This window comes from Dromiciops gliroides, chromosome 2 (assembly GCF_019393635.1).
Source record: "Dromiciops gliroides isolate mDroGli1 chromosome 2, mDroGli1.pri, whole genome shotgun sequence".
In the NCBI taxonomy this organism is placed as follows: Eukaryota; Metazoa; Chordata; class Mammalia; order Microbiotheria; family Microbiotheriidae; genus Dromiciops; species Dromiciops gliroides.
Window position 1 is genome coordinate 141,543,010 of NC_057862.1, and position 21,873 is coordinate 141,564,882.

The 21,873-nt window shown below is 38.9% G+C and overlaps 1 protein-coding gene across 1 annotated transcript in view; it reads right to left on the reverse strand.

Moving 5' to 3' along the window:
• The window catches only part of OTUD7A (OTU deubiquitinase 7A), a 430,692-nt gene that overhangs the window by 202,442 nt on the left and 206,377 nt on the right, over positions 1–21,873 (reverse strand). The window contains 1 exon segment of the mRNA XM_043984737.1: positions 11,979–12,118. The gene's annotated coding sequence lies outside the window, so the exon portion shown is untranslated.

Sequence of the window (21,873 nt, forward strand, 5' to 3'; positions counted from 1 at the left end):
ACTTGCCCAGGGTCACATAGCTAGTAAGTGTTAAGTGTGTGAGGCCGGATTTGAACTCAGGTATTCCTGACTCCAGGGCCGGTGCTCTATCCACTGTGCCACCTAGCTGCCCCTTGTTCATTAATACTAATAGAGACTGATTTCCTGACAACAGCTGGTGACCTGATATTTAAGGAGATGAGAGAAGTAAAAGCTGCAGTCAATGAGCTTTTATTAAGCATTTACTACTATATGCCAGGTACCATATTCAACACTGAAGATACAAAGAAAGACAAAAACAAGATCCCTGCTTTCAAGGAACTTCATTCCACTGGGGGAGATGACATGCAAACACATATGTATAAACATGAGACAGAATAAACTAGAGATTTAAACTCTGAAGGAAGGCCGTAGCATTCAGGAGAATAGCGGACTTCTTGCAGAAGCTAATAGTTGAGCTGAGAATTGAAGGAAGTCAAGAAGACAGGAGGCAGAGACAAGGAGGAAGAGTATACTAGGCACAGGGGACAGCTACTAAAAGTGAGCAGAGTAGGGAGATGGGGTGTTTTGTGAAAGAAACAGTAAGGAAGACAGTGTCACCAGATGTTAGTGGAGAACATAAAGCATACGTATAAAATATAAGAGGAACACAAAGGTAGGAAGGGTTCAGATTGTGAAGAGCTCTAAACACCAAACATGTTTCTGGTTTTTGTTTTTATTTTTTATTTGATCCTAGAGGTAATAGGGAGCCACTGGAGACGGCTAAGAAAGGGAGTGACATGGTCAGGTTTGTGCTTTGCAGTTAAAGAAACCAAAGCCTACTTTGAGTGACTTACCCAAGTTCATACATAGGAAAATGAGATTTCTCTTTCCCTTCTCCAAATCTGGGGCTCCTTCCACTCCCTTCCACTGCAGTGGTCTTCACAGTTCTAACTTTCTTAGGCTCTGCCTTTACCTCTCACTATACTCAGCAACCCTCAGTGTACCCACCAAGGCCACAGAACTTCTGTAGGGTCTAGCTTTTGGATTTCCCATAAGACCCCAACTCAAATCCCATGACTATGCATTTGTGCACATGAATGTTGCAGTTAATTAGGTTGAGTATTTGATATGCAGCAGTGTATTCTGCTCATATGTTCCCACAGATATGTTGGACTTCTCTGAAGAGGCTGGCTGCTATAACAAGGCCCAGCCATGTTACTCTCTACCTTTTGCGCCACCAATACACCACCTCTGCAGCCCTCAAATGGGTAGCTTCCTTCCCTCCCTCCTCCCCCCACTCCCCCACCCCTGCCAAGTTTCAGAGCTACACTTTATGTTTTATCTTCCGTTATTCAAATGTAAACTTCTAGAAAATAGGGATGATCTTGTTCTCTTGTTCTTGTATCCATGGTAGTTAATAAATGCTTTACCTGTCTGTGTGTCTACCTATCTATCTCTGTGCTGAGATAAATATCACAATCACTAGAAGAAGAGAAGATGGGAGCAAGAAGAAAGGGCAAGAGAGTGAGGGGATGAGGAAAAAACATATTCAAGTATTTGCTGCCAAGTGGAGGTAGCTGCCAGCAGTGGTTCAGTACCAGTGACTGGGCATACTTCCTTATTTCCCACACTACTATGCATTTCTGATCTTCAGGATCTCCCTGGGGCCTCTTGGTTGGAATGCTTTCAATCTGTTTTTAAGCTGCTTGGTGACTGCCTCCATTCCATTACAGAGAAGCAGGTTGAGAGAACAATAATATTCATTCAGAGCAAAGCTCTCCATCCTTTGCTTTTCAAATGGATGCTCTGACTCCATGCTTCAGGGGGAAATTGGGGAAATGCTGCCTTAGTTTCCCCATCTGAACAGTCAGCTGGAAGAAATCTTCTTGATCTGCTTATATTGCTTTACTCGACTTCTCTGAAAATGGTTAACCTTGAGCTTCCATAGAGATTAGCCAAGGGATATCTCTGGAACTTTGACCTCCTCTTGGATTCACTCGAGGGACTATTCCTCTCTGCCTCTTTGTGTCATTTATTATGCCCCAGGAAAAGACAGAAAAGGAGGGGAAAGAAAGGAAATGTGCTCCTTTAGGGCAATTAAAGTATATCCACCATGCTTTTGCATTTATTAGTAGTCCTGGCAATTAGCAGAGTGGCCGGGGCCTAGCAGATCCCTCATAAATGTTTATTGATTTACTTCTTTGCTATGGAAATATGAGTAATGGCTATTCTTCCAGGAGGACTCAGCAAAAAAAAAAAAATCTCTGTAAAATGATTGTCGGTAAATATAGCTCCTTCTTCTTCAAGGAAATTTTGGAGTTAAATTTCCCATATGGGAATGTCTGTGTAAGGAAGAGGATGGCTTGATGCAGGGGTGTGCTGGAGCTGACTTGAGGATTAAATGTTAAATATTCAGTGTAGCATTTATACCTTAGAAACTGGCAAATGCTTTAACAAAATTGGGGCTTTGTTTATTCTGTTAATTGTCTAGACTTAAGAAAATAATGGAGAAAATGTCAATAGTACAACTTAAAATTGGGTTGGGTGACTGCATTTCCCCCTCCTCTGGTTGTTAAACAGTTGTCTTTATACCCTTTCTAGATGCCATCAAAAAGTCTCTATATTGGTTATTTCAACAAAATCAATTAATATCATAAAAGGCACCAACAGGTCCAGAAGAAACCAGTTAAATCAGTCAAAGGATAGAAAAATATAGGTGATCTGTGCAACAAGCATTTCACCATATATGACAAATAAACATTAAGGTACAGTTTCTTCTGACATCCCAGGCCAGTCATAGTCTGGGTCCACTCTACTTTTTCGGTGAAGCAATAGGGGGTTAAGTGACTTGCCCAGGGTCACACAGCTAGTAAGTGTCAAGTGTCTGAGGCCAGATTTGAACTCAGGTCCTCCTGAATCCAGAGCTGGTGGTTTAAGCACTGCACCACCTAGCTGCACCCTCCACTCTACCTTTTCACCTTCATCTCACACCACACTCCTTCAGGACCCACCTGACCCTTTCCCCTTCCACAGGCAGTGCCTTGACTTATTCTTTTTTTAAAAAATCATTTTTCATTTATTTATTTAATAGTATTTTTCTAGTTACATGTAAAGATAGTTTTCAACATTAATTTATATAAGATTTTGAATTCCAAATATTTCTTTCTCCCTCTCTTCTCTCCCCCCTCCCCAAGACAGCAAGCAATCTGAAATAGGTTATATATGAACAATTATATTAAACATATTTCCACATTTTGACTTACATTCTTGATTTCCCCCTTTCCATCACCTCTGCTTATTGACATGTCATTGATTCTTCAAGGTTGAGCTCAAGTAACTCTTCCTCCATGGGACTTTGTTTAATACTTTAGCTATATGCAATGTCTCTTACCCCAAGCACTTATCTCCCATAGCACTGTTTGACCTCCCTAATGTACTTTAACACATCCAGAGGATTATAGATTTGAAACTAAAAGGGACCATTAAACATCATAGATCTTTGAGACAGCTAAGTGACTCAGATGACATAGCACCAGGCATGGAATCAGGAAGATCAGAGTTCAAATCTGGCCTCAGACACTTACTGGTTGTATGACCATGGACAAGTCACTGAACCCTGTTTGCCAGTTTATAGATACATCTTGCCACTGGACCCAGATGGCTCTGGAGGAGAGATTAAGGTTGGTGACCTTGCACAGCCCTCCCTCACTTAAATCCAATTTAGTGCAAGTCATTATATCGCCTTGATGTCATGGCCCTCTTGGAGAATGGAGGACAAACATCAATAGCAGTGTGACCCTGTGCAAATGACTTATCCTTGTTTGCCTCAGTTCCTCATCTATAAAATGAGCTGGAGAAAGAAATGCAAACCACTCTAGAATCCTTGCCAAGAAAACCCCAAATGTGGTCTTGAAGAGTCAGATAAGACTGAAAAACAACAACAACAACACCCAAGGTTGAAATCATCTAGGCCAATCCCTCTGAACAGAGAGAGGCTGTGACTTGCTCAAGGTCACACAGATCAATCAAGAAGTGTTTATTATGCATCCACTATTTGTCATTCTCTGTGCTAGGTACTGGAAACACAAAGAGAAAGTAGAAAACGCTCCCTGCTCTCAAGGAACTTATCTCCAAGCAAGGAGAGGGGCAATTATCAGTAGAATCAGGATTCAATCCCAGGTCTCCCAACCACCAAATCCCTTTTTCACCACAGTTATTTGTGAGTCTGTTTTATCCCTTCAACTAAAGTATAAACTCGTTGAGGGGAGGGTTATTATGTACTATTGACACAAATATCTAACAGTGCCTTGAACATAGAAAGTGCTTTAGTAAATGATGGTTCACCCTAAGAAAACTGGGTGGGAATCTAGGCTACCATTCACTCAGGTGGAAAAGAGGTGTCCCTTCTCTTGTTGCATTCAAAGCCCTCTGCCCCATGAAACAGAAGCTACTAAACAACTTCAGAGAATATCAGAAAAATCCAAAGGTCACATTACTAAGAACCATTTTGCCTCTGCCCTCTTAAAATACTGAATCCACACACCGGGAGAAATATACTCCATATGTTCCTGTTCTTTCAAGTTTAGCTGATTAAATTGTTCCTCTCCTTCCCCCTCTCTCTCTTTCTTAAAGCTATTCACAAGTTCTTTCCAGTCTTCCATTAGATTTCATTAGCCTCAGCCACTGCAAATACCAGGAGGCTTCAGCCACTCCAATGCATGAATCCACACAATAAGCATAAACCTTGGCCCACATTGTTGAAATAACCATAATATACTGTTAGGGATTTCTTTTAGGCAGGGAGGGAGAAATTTAGGGAAATCCTGAGAAGGAACTTCCTCTACCCTCAAAGCTTGGCACCTTCCTCACACATTATACTTTTATCAAGTTGCTTAGAGGCACAGAGAGCTTAAGTCACTTGACAGGGCCACACACCAGTATGTATCAACCAGTTAGTCACCAGTATTTATTAAGTATTTTGTATTTGCCAGGTGATAGGGTAGGCAAAATTAGGTCCCTGTCTGAAAGTTCATATTAAAATAGGGGGAGAAAACACACAAACAACTATGTGCATACAAGTGCACAGAGAGTAGATGAGAGGTAAGTTCAGGGAGGAGGTACTAGCAGTGAGTGTCAGGGTAGGTGATGGGATCAAGAGCAGCCCCATACAGAATGTTTATGGGGCACTTCCCCCTGTTCTTCCTAACTCTGCAGCCGGTTCTCTATTATATCATGCTACCTCCCTTCCAAGGAACTGAATCCTTAAGACACAGAATTTTAGAACCTGAAAGGATTTGTAGGCATCATCTACTCCAAACTCCTACATTTGTATATTAGCAAACTAAGACTTGAGAGGTAGAGAGAGTTGCCTGAGGTCACACAGGTGTATATAGTTAGTAGGAGAGTCAGGTTTGGAGTTTTACTCTTCTGAATTCTGAGTTTGGAGATCTTACCCACACAAGAACAAACCAAAGCTTTTTTCTTTCTTCTTCTTTTTAAATTTTGGTGAGTCACAATGTTATAGCATGGAAGCCTTTTCAACCTTCTTTTCTCTTACTTCCTTTCCAGGATGAGTTTCAAAGCATTTGGATCTAATCAATTAAAGGGAATTTTCTAGTTAATGCTTACTACTGGTTGGCTGATCATTCCTAACAGGTCCGAATATGAAGTCCTTCTAATTGTCTGTCAGTGGGCCGGGTTCCTATCTTGTATTATTTTTAGCCTACTCCTTAGGTCTCAGTGGGTAATTAAAGAAAGGCATTTTGATTCTGAGCCAAACTGGGGGTTAAAATCGGGTGGTATGCCATCCATCTTCTTTCCAGGAAGACCTGAAACTGAGCCACTATATTTGAATAGACATAAAGCCTTCCCATAAGTAGATATGTACTAAAAATAAACACCAGAGTAACAGGTGGATTTGTAGAGAGGGGAGACTTCAGAACCTTAGATTTAAACTCTCTAAGTAACTGCACAGCTTTAAAAAAAAAAAAAAGCAAAGCACATTAGTATAGGCTTTATGTAAACCCCTAATTACTTATTTTTTCTATCTAAAATAACATTCAATTAAACTATTTTACATCCCCTAATCTAGCCTGCCTTGACCACAGTAGGTGCAAGGAATCTCTTTCTGCTCAAAACTCCTTCATTGTCTACACCTGTGGTGTCAAACTTAAAAAGAAATGGATTCTTATGAACACATAGTGATTTCAAAAACCACAAATTAACATTATCTAGGTTGTATTGCATGTTTATTTATTGTGTTGGGATCAGCTAGTTGGCTCAGGGGATAGACCACTGGCCCTCGGAGTCAGGAGATCCTGAGTTCAAATCTCACCTCAGACACTTTCTAGCTGTGTGATCTTGGGCAAGTCTCTTAACACCAAATGCCTTAAAACATCTGGGACCAGCTCTAGTAGACCTGATATATGTCTTGCCACTGACCCAGATGGCTCTCAAGAAGAGAGTGAGGTTCATGACCTTGCACAGCCCTCCCTCACCTAAATCCAATTCAGGTCAAGTCATGACATTAGGGATGTGATGGTCCTCTTTGAAAATGAAGGATAAACAACAACAACAATTTATTTTGTTAAACATTTCCTGACTACATTTTACTAAAGCCATTTACTACTGTGTCTCCTTTGCCTATCCTATTCCATTGATCCTCCACTCTATTTCCTAGCCAGTACCAAATAGTTTTGATGACTGCCACTTTATAGTAAAGCTTCAGATTTGGTACAGCTAGCCCACCTTTCTGTGCATTTTTTTTCATTATTTCCCTTGATATTCTTGATCTTTTGTTTTTCCAGATGAATTTTGTTATTATTTTTTCTAGCTCTATAAAATAATTTTTAGGTAGTGTGATTGGTATGGCATTGAATAAGTAAATTAATTTAGGTAGAATTGTCATTTTTATTATATTAACTTGACCTATCCATGATCAATTGATATTTTTCCAATTATTTAGATCTGATTTGATTTGTGTGAAAAGTGCTTTGTAATCCTGACTACATTTTAATCTGGTTTGGGTATTTTGGGTTGGTCTATACCATTTAATCCATCAAGTTCCTATAACTGACTAAGGGCTGAGGAGATAAAGATAAAAATGAAACAGCTTCTGCCTTTGAGGACCTTACATTCTATGATAGGAGAGCATTGAGGACATATACAATTATCTAACCTATATCAACCAAATATACAAAATAAATAGAAGGCAAATGAGGTGGGTACTAGCAATTGGGGGAAGTGGAACTTATCACATACTGCCACTTATTTTATCAATGTATGTATGTATGTAATATATATAACAAGATTACAGTTACCTCTTGGGCAAGGACTGGGTTTGAATTCTTAAGAGGTCCAAAGTTCTTTGAACATAGTAAGGGTTCAATAAATATCTGTTGCTTTATTTCCTCCCCCCCACCCCCAACCCCTTACTTTGAGCCTGAGGTCGAATGAATATAATCCAATTTGGAAAGGCTTACTTTGGCCAGACCTGGTCTTACTTAGGATATTAGTAGTGGTGAAACCTTTGATTATGTATTATGTCCTATTTATATTAAGTTCTGTATTTTGATGAGATAGTGAATGGATTTTTAAAATAATCTCGGAAACTAGCTTTAAATTGGCAGAAACAATAGAGATTGACCTCATATAGTCTTTCAATTATTAGAAAAAGATGCTATTTTTCATTTTGGTAAACTGGACAGATCAAAAGGGTTAGTACTTTCTCCAAGCAGTCAAACCCTTCCCCAAGGAGGAATTAGAATACTTTTGGTTTCAAAAATAATTTCCAAGAAAACTGGAAAGGAGATAACAGACTGTTCTACTTCTGTGGTTTTTTTTATCTTTCCTTGGCCTGACATTAAAACTTGTCATATTGTTTTTTCCATTTCCATTTTTTCATATGAGGAACAATATGCCTAAATACTTTAGCCTTAGGTGATACACTAAATCTCCCTGTGTTCTCATCACAGGGTCTCTGAGATCTAGTTACTATAATGCAGGGAAATCTAATAAGACATCACAAGTATGAAGGAGGACAGCTTGTACATACTTATTTTTGCCAAATAGCATAATCTTTCATTTCAAAATTACATTAGTTTCCATTTATCACCTCCAATTGACTTTAGTAAAATAAGGAAATGTACTATGCCTGAGTATGTCTTCCATGTTTCCTCAAGGAAAGAATAGGTGTGGTCTGGTACAAGAAAGTTAGTCCATATCTTATCAGTAAAGTCCTTCAAAAAAACAAAACAAAACAAAAACAAACCTGAAGGACTTAGAAAGAAGGGGTGGAGGGAAGTACCGAACCTTCCCAAGATATTAATTATTAATATTCATTTCTTATAGCATACAGACCCAATTCAATTGACAGTATGAAGTTATACCTAGTATATGCAAGGCATAAGAGACAATTTGGTTTAGTAGTTTAAGTCGTTTTTAGTCCTGACTCTTTGTGACCCCATTTGAGGTTTTCTTGGCAAAGATACCGGAGTGGTTTGCCATTTCCCCCTCCAGTTCATTGTACAGATGAGGAAACTGAGGCAAACGGGGTTAAGTGACTTGCCCAGGGTCACCCAGGAAGTAAGTGTCTGAGGCCAGATTTTAACTCAGAAAGATAAGTATTTCTGCCTCCAGGCCCTGCACTCTATCCACTGCACCACCTAGCTGTCCTGGTCTAGTGGATAGAGAGCCAAAATTTTCCTTGTCAGGAAAACTTGGATTCAAGTTCTGACTTTGATAGATACAAATATTTGATAGATATTTTTTATACAGGCTAGTGCCTTGTCACCCTTGGTAAGCCACTTAATCTCTCAGTGCCCCTAAGCAATTCACTAATACAGTAAATTTCAAAACAGTAGCTGATCTACATTGGTACAGGGAGCTTCCAACACTGGGGAAATCATGGGTCTGGACCAAATGTACAAGTTCCTGTGCTAGACATTAACTCCAAAGAGATAGAGGATATGTAGTCTTGTTCTTTTCCTAACATTAACTCATTCAGTCATAGTCATAGTCATAGCCACAAAGCTGGAAAGAACCTTAAAAATCATCTAATCTAACTCCCATGTATTTCACAAATGAATAAACTATGGTGCAGAGAGCTGCCCAAAGTTATACAGATTAAAATGTAACAAATTTGGGAGGTTGATCCTGGTCCTAATCCCAGTATTCTTTTCACTGTACCTAGGGCAATCCCTTCACTGAAGAACAAAATGAGTTCCTCAAATTACAAATCAGAAAAGCAATACTTCAAAAACTAAGTTGTCACAATGACAAATGCATCTGTGTCCTTCCTATATGCCATGTCGAGATTCACCTTCTTAATGCACAGCTGTGACTGAGTCACTTTCCAGGTCAGAAACTTCTCCTAAGTCCTTGCCTTGGTATTTAGGGCTTTCTCACGTTCCAGCTCCAGCTTAGCTAGCCAGGCTTAGTTCATGCTATTACCTCCATGCTTCACTACATTCTTTCCCTGAATATATCTTGATTTTTTTGGCCTCTGCATCTGTGCTCATGGCATTTTCTGTCACCAGAGTTGCCTTCATCCAATATTCTGACTAGTTGAAATTCAACTTATCCTTCAAGGTCCCACTTGAATTTTCTTACTTTATGGTAGCTGATCCCTCCAAACCAGACATCATCCCTTTGACCTCAAAATTCTCCTAGCACCTTGGACCTCTCTAATTCACATCCATACTCTATTTTAAGAATATGGGTAATAGATCTATATTTGTGTAGCACTTTCAGGTCAACCATGTGTCTACCTCACAGCCTACCTTGTAGTATAAATATTACCAATCCCAATTTATGGATGAGGAAACTGAGGGTCACAAAAGGTAAAACTTGCCCATTGTCACAATCTATTAAATGTTTGAGATAAGACTTAATTTCAGGTTTTCTGACTCTAAATCCAGTGTAATGCACTGAACTGTTCTGCCTCTTTTTGCATTACATTTATTTGTAGACAAGCCTCATATATTTCCCTATTACAAGCTCATAGATGACAAAGATTGAGGTGTACAGTGCTTAGCACATGACAACACTCCTTAAGTGTCCTTTGAAGTAACTACAGATTTAAAATTCTCTCTTTTTAAAAAAATCTGCATCCACAGAATGCAAAGGCAACTGAAATTTGAACAAAAAGGGTTATGCTTGAGAGAATGAATAAATAATCCATTCACCACAAATGGAAACCAAAGTGTTTCCCCTGTCAGTATTGAATATTAGGTTTTTGAAAACTCAGGTTTGCTGATCTTATTAAGCCAAAATTGTTAATATAGAATTCAAAGGGAGCACATAAGCCCAAGGGGTCATTTAGTTTACCCTTCCCCCCCCCCTGCCCCCAGCTCTAAGCCATCCAGTATAGATGACCATCTATTTTATTCTTTAGATCTCTAGGGAGGAAGAAGAAGCCAGACCTCTCTCAGTAATGTATTTCAAAGTTTAGGAGATCTTCAGTCATGACATTCTTCTTCATTTTTTGACATTCATCTTTCTGCCTTCATTTCAGGCCCCAGTGTCTTGTTCTATCCTCAGTAGAGACAGGGAACATCTGGTTACCATCACTCCCATAATAACCCATCATCCCACTCATGCTACTGCTTATTTGTTTCTAAGAATACAATCATTTGTTTTTTCAAACATTACATTTCAGAGCAATTTGTAAATATGCTGTTAGTTTATAAATCTTAGTTATTCAAGTTATTGGAATAATTTGAATGTCTTTAGAGCAGTGAACCCAATTACAAAGCTCTGTATGCACCACAGGTTAAAACTTTTCCCTTTAAACATAGAAGACATGCAGTAGAAGCTTGATATAATACACTAAGTCTTCACCTAATGTTAATCTGGTCTTGTAGGATATTCATATTTATGTTTGGAATATTAATAAAAGGGTTGCCCCATGTTTGAGACCTTTTATTGTACATTTGTTTGGATTGTTGGTGAATAAATCACAAGATATTTTTTTTTAATTCAAGTTAACTAGGTTGAACACATTCCAACAAGGTATTTTGTATCATGTTCTGGGTCTTGATCTTGGAGAATGGGGCTCTTAGCCCAATTCCCCTACATATACGATTAGGTTTTATCATCTGCACTAAATAATGATGTTTGAAGACAGTTTTTGAAGGGTACAGTGATGGGATTTGTTCTGCTTGGCTCCAGAGAGCAGAATGAGGTATAATGGGTAGAAGTTGCAGAAAAGTAAAATGAGGCTCAATAAAAAGGAAATTTCCTAACAATCCAAAGTGGAAAGGCCCACCTTGGGAGATGGCTTGTTCTCCCTCACTGGAGATCTTCAGGGTATAACGTATCCACTGAGGTCACTTAGCTACTAAATTCAACATGATTTTGTGAACTCGATAGATTAAAGTAGATTTAAATCCAGAATATTAAATTCAGAATTCTATCCAATTTTTCCATCACTGGACTGACTGTGGAAGTTTTTTTGTTTTTTGTTTTTTTGCGGGTTAATTGGGGTTAAGTGACTTGCCCAGGGTCACACAGCTAGTAAGTGTTAAGTGTCTGGGGCCGGATTTGAACTCAGGTACTCCTGAATCCAGGGCCAGTGCTCTATCCACTGCACCACCTAGCTCCCCAGAAGTTAATATTAAACTGAGATTAATAGGAAACTGGCCCAGAGGTAGAGAATGTACAATAGATCTTTAGGATACCAAGCCTCAATATTTATTTTTTAAAAAAAATTGTTACAGCAGTAGAAAAATCCACATCTCAGAAGACTCCTTAGTCAATTATGCTCCAACAGAAAATAAGTTGTATACTGACTGATTATTGTAGTTTAATTCCAATACAATGGGAATGATTCAAAAGCATTCCCTGTGTGTTTCAGTGTATGACATTTTATTATCTACTTTGGAATTGATTATCATGAGAATTTGGTCATAGTACCAATAATACTTGTAGCCTAATTACAGTTTCTAAAATGAGTTCCCAGTAAAAAGGTGCTTACTTTGCTGTTCACAAATCACCTACAAATTATCCATTTGACTTACTTTTAACAGACTTCAACGTCTTCTGGAGGCATGTGGCAGTCAAAAATTATACTTTGTCAACACGGTACTTTCCACTGTTGAAAATAGTCCATTTTTGCCACAATAAAATGTGTGGTGTGATATCACAACCCCTGAGAATTCTGAAAAGGGGAAAAAAGATAAGATACAAAGCTCAATTAAAATTAAACACTACAATCGAGAATAATTCTGAAAATTAAAAATAGTATAAAAATAGTATAAAAAACTGTTGGAATGAAGATAAAGGACTTATTAACTCCCCTCCCCCTCCACAAAAGAGTCCTTTTATTTTTTAAATTGATCCAGATGTCAAAAGGTATCAGCTGTTTAAATGTTAAATGCCCTCTTAAAATGTAGAAATTTATTCAAGTGATTCTATTGTTCAGAGTCAGACTCAATGAATCTTGTTGAAAGGGATTCAGCCCCCAAGAGAAATCAAATTCTGATGTTACAATATTTTATAAAGCATATACAATACAAGGATTAAAAACATATTTCAGACTAAGTGAACACACATTCCATATTGAGAACTAGTGAACATAATAACTCTTTTTTTTCTAGGACTATTTCGTATAACCATTATTCCTGAAGGCAAATTTTAATATATCGGTTATTCCAGGAGTATTAAGAGGTACTAGGGCACAATGGAAAGCACTATAGTTGGAACCTGTAGACCATTCCCTCACATACTGCCTGGCATACAAGAAATGCTTAATAAAGACTTACTGATTAACTGGTTGAGTTCAAATCTTTGCTCTGTTACGGACAAGTAACATTGGGCCAATCACTGTAATTTCCTGGGTCTAAGTTTCCTCGTCTGTAAAATTGTACTAGATAATGTCTAAGTTCCTATCTAGCTCTAAATATATGTTCCTATTTATGTAAAAGAAAATGTTTTTTATGCAGCGGGAAACTAGCAGGACAGGAAAGCAGGGGAGGAAAAGGTAGCTAGGAAGAACATTCATCCTAAAATAAATGGGGTTCTTTTGGGGGTTTGGGGGAAGAGCAGTGGAGGTTAAATGTGGATCTACCTCAAAGGCTGTCTAGACTTGTAGTCAGCTCACGTTCTCAGCATAATTCTGTTGCTTCTATGATAAAATACACACACTTCTTTTTGGCATTTAAAGGTTCTGACAATCTGGCCCCATACACAGTATGCATTGCTCCCCATCTGGGCTACGTGCTAGTATTTTCCTTTGTAGGACATCCCATCTCTGCCTCCATTCCTTTACATATGTTGTCTATTCCTTGAATTCATCCTTTTGAAATCTACCTCTTGTAATTCCTAGTTTCCTCCAAGTGATAGTATTCCTAAATACTATCACCTAAATTAGTGTCTTCCTCCACTGACATTACCTAGTACATATTTTGTGTTTACTTATTTGAGTTCACATTCTTTTTCTCCAAAGGAATGTGAGATTCAAACATAAGCATTGTTTCATTTTTGTCTTTTGTATCCCAGTGCTCAGCAATACCAGGAACTTGTTGAATGATAGAAAAATGGATTTTTAACAGCAGGTTTTAGAGAGCCTTTCAGCAAAGATGACCTGGGAATAGAGGACAAACAAGCTATTGGCCAATACCACTTGAATGATTACTGTGGAGATGGCCTTATAGGAGATACAAAGATGAATGAGGTCATCTCTGACTTAAAGGAGATTCCTTTCTAATTAAGGAAATAAAACATATACATGAAAAGGCTGATTGTTTTGCAATTAAAAGGTGTTCAATAAAGTTTTGAAACTGACAAATCACAAGTTTGGTTAACAATAAAGATGGAACATTGTGGGCTGGGGTACTTAAGCAACAGTTAAAGGAGGGAGATGATATAACCCTTGAAGGGAGAATGGGATTCACGTAGACAGAGTGAAAAAGGGGTGGATAGGTGTAAGGAATAATGTGTGAGCCACAGCAGAGAGAAGGGAAAATCCAAGGCATGTCTGAGGTTCAGGAAGCATATAAGTATGGCCAAAGAAGAGGGTCTACGCAGACTGTCTTATACAGGGGATATTAGGAGATAAGGTTGGAAAGGAAAATTAGGACTAGATTGTGGAGGGCCTTGTGGAATAAGGTATAAACCAAGATTTTTCTCTTCTGTTGCCAGGAATAATCATCCCAGGAACAATGTACAGTAGTGCTTTTGTTCTTTGAAAGTTTTGTTATGATGAATAAGTTAATATAAACAGGACCACTGTGAGATAGGTAAATATTCTCCCATTTGACAGGTGTGAGAGCTGAAAGGTGGAGAAGATCAATGGCATCCCCTGGCCATATTACAAATCAGTTGAGAGGGAGAAGTTACTGACCTAGCCTCTACAGATTATGTGGCATATTCCTGTGTCACTAGCTCTTAATTATACAGGACCTTGAATAGGATCTGTGGCAGAGCTATAAGTAGAAATACTTTCACCTGGGAAAAACAGTTGGGGGAGGGTGACAGTGTAGAAAATTATACAGTGTGAGGGGAAAGGGCGGCAAGATAGAGGATGTGTATATGTGAGTGAGTGAGTGTGTGTGTGTGTGTGTCTGTGTGTGTGTGTGTGTGTGTGTGTGTGTGTGTGTGAATCAGAAGAGGTGACCCGTCACCCATGTGGGGTAGCAAGGAAGCTGGGCTGTAGCAAAGGGGAACCATGATGACTTGACTTTCATAGTAGCAGTCTGGGTTAGGGCAAAGACCATATGACAACCACCAAGAGAAGGTGTCATCTTTGTGTGTGTGTGTGTGTGTGTGTGTCCAAGGGCAGCCCCAGTTACTCTTCCCTAGTTACAATTCTAACCAGTCCATGTTGACAGGTTCATTAACCTAGAGAACTCTGAATTCTTTCTTATTGGCTGTAAGAGGGAGTTGACAATAAATGGTACATCAAAGCAAAGCTCAGGGTGGCTCTTTTATCCTATCTCACACGTTCCACTTTTAATGAAAATGCATTCAATTCAGTTGTTTCATGCCAAGGCCATTAGGTGAGCGGTGAGATCCTGTCTTTTGTTAGAACTGAACTACCTTGAATCACAGATCACTGATGTAAAGTAGGTGATGTAATACAAATGTTACAGTGATGCAGGAAGGAAAACAGGCAGGGAACTGACAACAGAATGATTAATTCCAACCACTGAGAAAATATTGACTGAGATCATGGCAGCCCTTCCCTGAGGGTTGAGTCTACTGTAGCCTGCATAAGTAGCTGGCAGCCTATTAGGAACATCTAAAACCATGTGTGAAGGACAGATGGAGTGAGACTAGGCCTCTTAGCTAAGGACTGTGGAAAGAAATAGGCAGGTGTGAGATATCACAGGTCATCATTATACAACTTGCTGGCCATTTTGGTGGTAGCTGAGCAATGACATGCTAGATGACCACACAGAGAAGACAAAATACAGTCTCCCCCATGTTTCTAACTATGCCCTAAATCATATTCACTCACCCCTGGTCTTGACCAGTTAGTTCCTAGCTAGTCCTCACTCCACTAGGCTTGAAAATCAGAGGAAAGAGCACTTGATTTAGAGACTGAAGATTTAAGGTCTCTAATGCCAGTTATGTGACTAAGCCACAACACTTAAGCCCTGAGCTTCAGTTTCCTTATCTGCAATATGAGGAAAATAATAACTCTAACATTTCTATTGAGCTTTAATATTTATAATGATCTTTCCTAAATAGGACCCCCCCCCAAGATAGGCAATCATTCTCCACAGAAGTCCATTTGCTCATGGTCATGTAGAAAACTAAGTTTCAGAGCCAGAATTTGAACTCCAATCTTCCTCTGTCAAGTCTAGCCCTTTTTCCACTCTTCCACTTTATACCTGTCCTGCCTACCCAGTCAATGGGATTATGGTTAGGCTCAAAAGAAGTATATGTGGAAAACATACATGAAAGGGCTTTTGAGGACCATAAAGTATTATATAAACATATGTAGAAATCATTCCTCATTAGCACCTCCAGAGAAAACGAACCAGCATTTGTCAGAGAAGCTGCATTCTTTATAAAGGCTACATCAACCTTTTGTCTAGTGGCCAAGAATTCTGGTTAGATTCTTGGGCTGCCTCATAGAGAATCTATCAATTTCCCAGGACACAGGGGTCATTGACAGTCACTCACATTTCTCTTCCCTGCTTTTCTAATTAGTAAAGAAGATAACTTCAACATTCCTTTTTTTTGCTGAGCCCCTTAAAATAGATAAAGTGCCAGCTTTTACCTACAAGAATTCTAGCTATAGCTAGCCCTAACACAGGTAGTGTTGTTTAAAGGCCAGAGAGCATAGGGCCTAGGAATGAGGAGAACTGGGTTCTTGATTTGGCTCAGCCATTGAGCAGTTGTGAGAATTTGGTCAAGTCTTTTTGGATATCTGGGACTCAGTTTTCTCATCAGTCAAATGTTGGGGTGAGACAAGGTCTTCAATGCATTCTCTACTTCCATAAGATTCTCGAAATCTTGGATGAGACAATATGGTCTGACATTATGAAAACCTCAAAGTGGAGCCAAAATGCAGTGGGAAGACCATTGATTCTGTAGTCAGAGGATTAAAGATGCATTAAAATCCTGAGTTACTGCCCATAAGATTGTGGACAATTCACCTAACCTCTCTTGTGTCTCAGTTTCTTTATGATAATAGCTGAAACTTGTGTAGCACTTTAAGCACTTTAGTTTTATATATATTATCTCAATTGATCTTCACAGCAAGCCCATGAGAAATGTGATCTTACTATCCCCACTTTACATATGAAAAAATTGAGATCCAGAGAAGTAACCTAACATACTCAGTATCACATGACTAGTATGTATACGAGAGAGATTTTTAATTCATGTCTTCCTGAATCTAATTCTAGCACTTTATCTTCTTTTTTTTTTTTCTTTTTTGAGTGAGGCAATTGGGGTTAAGTGACTTGCCCAGGGTCACACAGCTAGCAAGTGTTAAGTGTCTGAGGCTGGATTTGAACTCAGGTACTCCTGAATCCAGGGTCGGTACTCTATCCACTGCGCCACCTAGCGGCCCCTAGCACTTTATCTTCTAAGCTTTGTAACTGCCTTATCTGTAAAATGAGGCAACTGGATGAGTTGGCTTCTAAGGTTCCATCTAGCTCTAGAGCTGTAATCATATAATACAAATGGGATGCCAAGCTTCAGTCCAAAAGTAGTGTGTGTTGGGGGTGGTATAGACAATACCACTGATCATGCTAACTCAGTATCCCCACGAATATTTGTAGTTAACTTTTAATATCACAAACACCCAAATAGAATAGTCTGGTATTATCAATGCCAATCAGCCCCCTGAAGAGACTTGCTTTGTAAAATAGTAACATTTCTTCATGAAAATTTCTAAACATCCATGATTTTAATGATATGAGAACTTTGCTCCATGAAAGTAGACAATTTCATGAATTTCTATGGCCAAAACCATGGTAAACGTCTCTTCATTTAATAGGCTGGGCATGGACAATAGATAGCCAAACCCCATACTGTGAGTGTAATAGAAACCTTTCCAACTTGGTAGGACCTACAGGACCAGAGTTTGTATTAGATTGATATTGTCTTTGAGACCCCAAGACCACTTCCATTACATAATAGGCTATAGTGGAGAACACAAAGATTCTCAAAAGGCTCTTTCATGATCTTGCTGGGTATATTTACTTTATTCTTTTATGCCATAGATATGACATTAGATTCTTAAAGCCCAAGCTTTGGTTTAGCTGACCCCAAGCTCTGGATGACACTATCAAGTTTGAAAGGTTGCCAGTATGGGCCTGGTGTGCACCTCTTACCTGAGGACCAAGCCTTAAGGAGAGGAAATGATCATCACCAGATTGTCCAGGGGAGGGGAGTCTATAGCTTCCTACAACCTCAGTGAATGTCTATGAATTCTTAGAGAGTTTGTGATCTGGGATAGTGGAGAGAGTATGGTATAATGGAGAGTGTTTTGCAGTCAGGAAATCCAGGTTAAATTCTTCCTTCTGCTACTTGCTACCTATTTGACTTCGAGCAAAGGTTAAGTCACTTAATCTCCTTTTGCCTCAGTTTCCAGTTAAGGAAGTCTAATGTCCTTTCTGCTCAAAGTCTGATTCTATAGAGTATACTCACATCAATGAAATAATCGTTTCTTAAAGAAGTGAAATATAAGATGCCATTTTGGGAAGTACAGAAACCACAGTACCTTAGGGAAAATCTGCTTTTTCATTCAGATTCTCATCTCACCATGTCAGGATAGTTGCTACTATTTTCATTCTGCAGCCATAGCTGCACTACAGAAACAAACTTCTGGGGGGTCCTAGCTCAATTCTAAGAAAAGATCACAACTTTTTTAACAAGAGAAGCCACCATATCAGGATGGTGTACTACAGTATGGAATCTGTCAATGCTATCAGTTGTAGGATCTAATGTCCACAATTCATTTGAAAACAACAACATGTTATGTAATGGTCAGCAAGAATGGAGTCAAATAATGTCCTTCAAATCACAACTTCTCCTAGGCAGAAATGTGAGAAAATTGCTATTGATTGAAAAACAAACTCAGGAACATGAAGCATGGATAAAGTCCATCAGCAAAAGCTAAAGAAAGGACTAATGGTTCATACTTGCTCCAATCAGGGGAGGAACAATGGATTCTAAAATACAAATAGCCCATATTAGGCTGTTATAGTTTTTGAAAGGAAAGAATGTGGCTGGATTATACTCAATAATGCTTGTGGCAGCATAATCCAAAAGGACGAAAAGAACATTTTATTATACTTCATCTGAGCTGCTGAACATAACAGTTCTTGAACTTAGTTTCCTTTGGCTTTGTAAGAGGGAACAGAAAAAAGTTGTTCATTCTGGAAGCTTCTGGGTATGGGTTATATTAATGTAAAGGGAAATTATTCAGAGCCTACTCCCTCCTTTCTCCCACAGTGAAATGAAATTATATAGCTTTGGGAAAAAAATAAGCCAATAGTTAAGGCAGAGATGAAATTCTCATCTGGAGCACACTCAAGGTCTGACTGAATTGGAAGAGACTAAGGGTACAAAGTACTTAATCCTGTTTGCCTCAATTTCCTCATCTGTAAAATGAGGGAAATGGCAAACCACTCCAGTATCTTTGCCAAGAAACCCCCAAATGCAGTCAGGGAAAGTCAGACATGACTGAAAGGACTGAACAGCAACAAAAGGGTGCAAAACAAGATCACAAAATCTAACAGCTGCAGAGAAAACAGGCCAGAGGTGGCTGCCTGGATGGAGTTCTTCATCATTCCCTGGAACTTCTCCAAGATGGAAATGGAAAAGAGGGCCTGGGACAGTTCTTCCTGAGCTCAAAGCTGAATCCAAGAGCCTCAGATCTAAAGTGGAAAACAGTCTACTTAGGGTACAATATGATAGGAAGATGAAAGATAGCAAAAGGGGGAAAAAAGTTGTCTGATGCCTAGAGGTCACAAGGGTAAATTTCCTGATGAAGCTGACTATTGATTAACAAGGCCCAAATTCATTGCTCTTAATTTCTTTTCTCTGTAAATTTAGCCTACCCAGCCTTAACCCTCTCTTATAATTGAGTTGGTTCACTTGTCAAGTTCATTTCTGTCTCTTGTTCACACTGACAACCCTCTTATTGAATTCTTCCATAACTTATAATCTATGCCACTGAATTTTGCACATAATTTATGTCCTCTTCTTATTTAATGTGTATTAGTCTTGCTTTTCTGGATAGAATGTAAGCTCTTTGGGGGCAAAAACGATCCTGTAAAGCTCTTGTTTCCTTCATAGTATCTGAACAAGGCTGGCAATGCTAACTTATTGATTTTTAGCTCATTTGTCTGGCTCTAAGAACTTTTGTTTGTTTGTTTTGTTCTTGTTACTTCTCTGGCAACAAGTTCTTGACCTTGCTTGTCCAATTCCATTCATTACCAAACATACTCTGAATTCATTAAAGCGACTGAGCCTGAAAGCTGCTGCTCTTTCTCAGGATAATGCCAATGATAACTTGCAAATAGTAAATCTGAAAACAGGCTAGGGTCACAGTTGCTTAGGTCTAGAGTAAAGCAGGGATCTGATTAAATAGGACAGAGTACAAATGACTGTTATCTCAGGGATGTCCCCTAACTCCAGAATCTGCTACTGGAAGGAAAATCTCTCTTCTCAGGAAGTACCTATCTAATAAACAATATAGGCATCACAAGGTGCATAAAGAAAATGGATAAGGCCCCCTCTGAATGACAGTCTAGCTTCTTGGGTCACTGTCACATTCACCAATACTTTTGAGACTTCTCATTATGAGTTTCTTTATTTTTATTTCTTCTTTTTAAAATTTATTTTTTAATTATTTTAAACATTCTTTTCTTTTAAAATTTTGAGTTCCAAATTCTCCCCCTTCCTTTCACCCCTCCTCCACCCACTGAGAAGACAAGCAATATGATATCAATTATATATGTGAAATCATGAAAAACCTATCTCCATATCAGCCATATTTTTTTTAAAAAAGTAAAATAGAGAAAGTGAGAAAATTATACCTAGAATTTGTCGGTTCTCTTTCTGGAGTACTCATCTTGAGTACTTTGGAATTGTCTTGGATCAAAATGGGAGAAGAACAAAAGGGAAAAGGAGTGACAAATCTAGTCCTTCTTTACTTATTGCAGTCTCTGATGCTGGGAGAAGGAGAAATCAGACAGACATTCTTTTCCTTCTTTAAGGTACTTCAATTCCACTCCATCACTTTCAAGTGGGTTAAACTATGCCTCAACAGCCAAAGCACCTGCTTTCATAATTCTTCCTCTGCTGCCAGTTGGACTCAGTCCTGGAAGTGGTCAGCTGTAGGTAAGCTTTTCTGATGGAGTTAGGAGAAGAGAAACTTTGAAAAAAAAGAAAAATGAAGGGCTAGAAAGAAATGGGTCAATTCAATAGAAGAAAGGACAGAAGCCTAGAGCACCAGAGTGCTTTTGTCTGCAAAATGGCAAGGAAGGCCCCAATAGAAAAGCCACAATTCCTGAGGCAAGACCAAGAAAATTCACAGTCACAGTGCTAATCAACATATGGATTATCTGCCTAAAGCATGGCACCTTATAAAGCTGGGATCACTGCAATGGCATGGACTGCATGCTGTGGATGGCTTCCAAGGTCTCTAGTAAATAGATTTCTAGCTGTTTAAACTCTTCATTTAGTCTCTTTTTTTCCTCCCATTATGGAAAGCCCAAACTAGTCAGCATTCATGGGAGGGAGATTTATTACTGGACTGTAGCATCTTTAATGTCTCTAACTCAGCTTATTTGTCCTAATACTACTGACATTAATTTTCCTTAAATCCTGCTTTACCATGTCACTGTCCTGGTGATAGATGGTGTTTGCTTTCCTAGGACAAGCGTGTCAAAGTACAGAAGGATCATCACCAAGAGATTCACCACTAATTGCTTCCTATTGCCAATTTCCAGTGTTCCCTACCACCACCTTCATAATTCAGTAACCTCTCTTCCTTTTAGGGGCATGCTATTGTTTTCTACTACCCCATCAAAATACAGGTAGCTGTTGTCTACAGACCTGTTCATCCATAGCATGACCTCCAGTCTCTTGACCCATCAATTATCTCCTAAGTCACCTCCCCTCCACTAATCAGCTCTCCTCTATTCCCCATTTTGAACCCTTGGTAAAGCAATTCAACTCTACACTATCCTCCTCTCATGAACCTCTCCTCCCCTTATTGCATCACCAATTAGGGCCATTCAAGTCTCAGCTTTAGATCATTCTGATCCATTGCTACCTTTGCTACTACATATATGCTGCTGAACAAAGATGGAAAAAATCATGTAACCATTTTAACTTGGTCCTCCACAAATTTATGTATACAGCTCAACTGGGTCCTCACTGATGCTAGGCAATCCTACTGAAATTTTCACATAAGACCTATAGATTTAGAACATAAAGAATCTT